This window comes from Chiloscyllium plagiosum, chromosome 8, assembly GCF_004010195.1.
Source record: "Chiloscyllium plagiosum isolate BGI_BamShark_2017 chromosome 8, ASM401019v2, whole genome shotgun sequence".
Taxonomy (NCBI): domain Eukaryota; kingdom Metazoa; phylum Chordata; class Chondrichthyes; order Orectolobiformes; family Hemiscylliidae; genus Chiloscyllium; species Chiloscyllium plagiosum.
In genome coordinates this window covers 105,277,017-105,282,063 of record NC_057717.1, presented here as the reverse complement: position 1 = coordinate 105,282,063, position 5,047 = coordinate 105,277,017, and the positions used below count along the sequence as shown (strand labels likewise).

General features: G+C 45.2%; 1 long non-coding RNA gene across 2 annotated transcripts in view; it reads right to left on the bottom strand.

Moving 5' to 3' along the window:
• The window catches only part of LOC122552292, an 88,760-nt gene extending 85,488 nt beyond the window's left edge, over nt 1-3,272 (bottom strand). For both annotated transcript variants that reach the window (XR_006312348.1, XR_006312347.1), the window contains exon 1: nt 3,126-3,272. This is a non-coding gene — a long non-coding RNA (uncharacterized LOC122552292). The remainder of the gene's footprint in view (nt 1-3,125) is intronic.
• Between the last annotated feature and the right edge of the window lie 1,775 nt (nt 3,273-5,047).

The following is a 5,047-nucleotide window of genomic DNA, read 5'->3' as shown; positions in this document are numbered from 1 at the left end:
TCTATTTTGATTTAGTCCCTACCCTCCCCTTCACTGTTTTGATCACACAGTATTGCCCTTTCATGTGAAGGGCAGTGATTGTCACTGGCCACTTGGGTGTTTTCCTATCTTCCTGGTGGTGGAAATTGAATAAAGATTCGTGCACTTTGTGTCTCTCACTGTGTTTCACACCTGCACATACACAACATGGGTTCTGGGGAAAAAATAAGCACTACCGCAGTTAGGCGGTAGTGTGGGGGTTAAATAATATAAACAAGAGTGTCTGATCACACAGCATTAAAAGAAAAAAAAATAAAATAAACAATGATGTTAAAAGGTCAGTCAATATGCGGGCGGCCGGGTACTGGAAGGCCGTCAGCCCAACTGTAGGAAAGCTGGTCAGGGGTGATTTGGTTAGTATGCGGGGTGACTAGGAGCTGATGGCTGACATCCGACCTGGAGGAAAGTGGGCTGGGGAGGGTCAGACAGTACACAGGGCGGCCGGGGACTGGAAGGTCAACAACCAGCTTGTAGGAAAGTAGCCCAGGGTAGTCCGGTCAATATGCGAGGCGACTGGGAACTGGGTGGTCAACGACCAGCTTGAGGAAAGCAGACCTGGGGAGCACCAGTCAGTATGCAGGGTGGCCAGAGAAAGGAAGGTTAATGACTGTCCTTCAGGAAGGCTAACCAAAGATGGTCCAATCAGTATATGGTGTGGTCAGGTGTCTTTTTTATAACTACATTGGGTCTGTGTTCTATGCACTGTTTCTCATTTGATTGCACTGTCTTGCATGTGTTTGTGACTGTTATCTTTGTGATGAATAGAAGTGGGATTTGAGGTTTGCCCTCATCTCCCTGAAAACTGTTTGAACAGTGGGGTTTGGGGTTTGGCTTTGCTGCCCTTTCCCTGTATATACTGTTTTTTGTGAACTGTTGCTTTCTGTTTATTGTTAACTATATTTTGTACTGTTTAATAAAATTAAAAAATCAAGATTGTTAAATGTCTGTTCATGCTGAGAGCTGGCTCTGAGGAAGTTGGTTCAGTGTCAAGGACTCTCCATGTGTAAATAAAAGGTGACTTGGTGATGGGATATTTCACTGGAGTTATTTCAGTAATGAGCTGCCTTCTTGAACCACTGCAGTTCACATAATGGATGTAGACCCTTAGGGATACAATTTCAGGAGTTTGACCTAGTGACAGTGAAGGAATGGTGCTATCTTTTTGAGTTGGGGTGGTGAGTACTTGGAGGGGAATTTCCAGGTGGTGATGGTCCTATATATCTGCTAAATTTGTCCTTCTAGCTATAAATGGTCATGGGCTTGGAAGGTGCCATGTAAGAATCTTTGGCAAATTTTTGCAGTAAATCTTTCATTCAGCATACAATACTGCAACTGAACATCGGCGGTGGAGGAAGTGGATGCTTGTGGATATGTTGCCAATCAAGTGGGCTGCTTTGTCCTGGATGGTGACAAACTTCTCGAGTGTTGTGGAGCTGCACTCATCGAGGCAGGTTGGCAGTATTCCATCTCACTCCTGACTTGTGCCTTGTGTCAGGCTTTGGTGTGTCAGAAAGTGAGTTACTAGCTGTGGTATACCTAGCCTCTTATCTGCTCTTGAAACCACTTTATATAGAATGAATCATAGAATCCTTACTGTGTAGAAACAGGCTATTTGGCCCAACAAATCCACACCGACCCTCTGAAGAGTAACCCATCCAGACCCAGTCCTCTACCCTATTACTCTGCATTTTCCCTGATTAATACAACTAACCTACACATCCCTGAACATTATGGGCAATTTAGTATGACCAATTCACCTAACCTGCACATCTTTGGATTGTGGGAGGAAACTGGAGCACCCGAAGGAAACCCATGCAGACACTGGGAGAATATGCAAACTCCACACAGACAGTCACCCGTAGTTGGAATCGAACCCAGTCCCTGGCACTGTGAGGCAGCAATGCGAACCACTGAGCCACCCTGATGCATCAATTATGATGAGTCCAGTTCGGTTTTGGATCAATGGTAACCTCCCAGCATGTTGATAGTGGTGGATTCAGTGATAATAACACCATTAGTGGCCTCTGTCTGTACTGATGGGATTCTATGGTATTTCATGGCATCAAATGACATTCTCAATTAGATGCCAGGCAATACTGAACTGTATCCAGTAGATATAATTGTGTAACTGTTAAACAAGGGAAAATGTGATTCTGCAATAGCAGATGCTAGCACTAAAAGTACCACAATCCTACCATTGAGCTATATTTTTCGTAAATAGATTGACTGATACTAAAATTAAATATCAACTTAGATTTGCTGCAGGGCTCAGCTAGCTTACAAATCTAAAATTAAACATTTTGCCTGAGGGCTGTGCAAATGTTGCTTCTGATTTGTACTGTTTCCTATCTTGGGAGCAGAGAGTGATATAACCAAAAGGTCTGGATACCTTAGAAACACACATTTTCCTTAGTCTTAGAAGTGGATGTTCATTGAGCCTCATACGTTTGTAGAAATGTAGCTGGTCCAAGCAAATGGCTTCTTAGTGCAATCCTCCTATCCTTTTTAAAAAATATTTGTTCAATCTCATTTGAATTATACTAGTCTCTGTCTCTCATTCCATGTCATGCTGGCGAATCTTGTGTCTTTTCCATAGTTTTAATTTCTTCTCTATGACCTAATCAGTCTGTTCAGATGCAATGTGACCTCACCGCTTTTGCTGTGACATCTCATATCCAAGTACATAAATAGGTTTTGAAAATCTATTTTCCAACGTGCTTTTCTTCCATCTTTGTTGGTTTGATCGACGTGGTATCACTTACCATATATAGGGCTCAATCCTTCCAGGTTGAACAAGTGACATATTGATTCAGAACACACCTGAATGGATTCTGGAAATCCTCTTCCAATTTGACTACAAACCTTTTAACCCAGACTACAATGAGATATTTCTCATTATTACAATTATGTAAATCTTAAAAATCGCTCCAAATTTCATACAAATGTCAATTTCTACTCTGTGGCGGTGTGTCTTACAATCAAAATGATAACAGATGTTTTGCTTCTTAATATAGATTAAGCCTATGCACTGTTTGCTGGAAATGAAAAACATTGCGAGTAGGACTTTCTTTAACTGATCAGGCTACCTTTTCATTGCCGCTTTCTCTCTCTCAGCTTCTTCTCATCGCCCTTGTATCCAACGCACGCACGCGCTCTTCCCGTCCCCAGCTGTCAGCCCGCTCCATCGGGCACGCGCATCCCCGTCCCCAACGGTCAGCCCGCTCCCTCGGGCACGCGCACCTCCAGTCCCCAACGGTCAGCCCGCTCCCCCGGGCACGCGCACTCCCGTCCCCAACGGTCAGCCCGCTCCCTCGGGCACGCGCACATCCAGTCCCCAACGGTCAGCCCACCCCCTCGGGCACGCGCACCTCCAACGACCAGTCCGCTCCCTCGGCCACGCGCACATCCAGTCCCCAACGGCCAGTCCGCTCCCTCGGGCACGCGCACATCATGTCCCCAACGGTCAGCCCACCCCCTCGGGCGCGCGCACCTCCCGTCCCCAACTGTCAGCCCGCTCCCTCGGGCACGCTCTGCTCCCGCATTCAGCTGACAGCCCGCTTCCGCGCACGCGCAGCTCTCGTTCCCAACTGATAGCCCGCGCGCCATCGGCGCTAACGGTTTTTTACTGTTTGTTCAGAGCCAACTGCCCGTCCATTCTTTAAACCTTGGAGACAATCCTCTCGTTTGTGCTTGTCGACATTTTCCCTGGATACTTGTTGGGTAATTCCCAAAAATCTTAATCCAAGGTTGTTGGTGTTGGGTTTTTAAAGTGCAATTTTCTTACCGATTCCGATTTTTAAAAAAGGCTTTTTCCAAAGGCTGTTCTCCTGCAGCATAACTGGTAAACGTGAGTGTGTTAAGCCAGAAGTGTTGAACGTGCAGTCTTCAAATAAATCCAGCCTTTGAAGCCCAAGCCACTTTTGTCTTACTGTATATTCACCATAATTTTGTTTTCAGAGATTTTTTTATGTGGACGTTATTCTTGCTTGAGGTACGTCATTGTTGGGCAAATTCTAAATCAACACCAGAGAGTCACAGAGTTGTCCAGCACGGAAAACGAGACCCTTCGGTCCAACTAGTCCATGCTGAACATAATCAGTCTCACTTGCCTGCTCCTGGTCCATGTCACTCCAAACCTTTCCTATTCATATACTTATCCAAATGTCTTTTAAACATTGTAATTGTAGTCACGTCCACCACTTCCCTAGGGAGTTCATTCCGCCAACCAACCTCTGTGTAAAGAAAAATTTCCCTTGTCTTTTTAAAAATTTCTCTCCTCTCACCTAGTGCCCATAGTCTTGAAATCCCCCATCCTAGGGAAAAGACAACTGTCATTAACTCTACCTATAAACCTTTTTTTAAAAATAATAGACAATAGGTGCAGGAGTAGGCCATTCTGCCCTTCGAGCCTGCACCACCATTCAATATGATCATGGCTGATCATCCTTAATCAGTATTCTGTTCCTGCCTTATCTCCATAACCCTTGAATCCACAATCCTTGAGAGCTCTATCCAACTTTTTCTTAAATGAATCCAGAGACTGGGCCTCCACTGCCCTCTGAGGCAGAGCATTCCACACAGCCACCACTCTCTGGGTGAAGAAGTTTCTCCTCATCTCTGTCCTAAATGGTCTACCCCGTATTTATAAGCTGTGTCCTCTGGTTCGGCATTCACCCATGTTTCCTGCCTCCAGAGTATCCAATCTTTTAATAATCTTATATGTCTCAATCAGATCTCCTCTCAGTCTTCTAAACTCAAGGGTATACAAGCCCAGTCACTCCAGTCTTTCAGTGTAAGGTAATCCCACCATTCCAGGAATTGACCTCGTGAACCTACGCTGCACTCCCTCAATAGCCAGAATGTCTTTCCTCAAATTTGGAGACCAGAACTGCACACAATACTCCAGGTGTGGTCTCACCAGGGCCCTGTACAGCTGCAGAAGAACCTCTTCACCTCTATACTCAATCCCTGTTGTTATGAAGGCCAGCATGCTATTAGCCTTCTACAC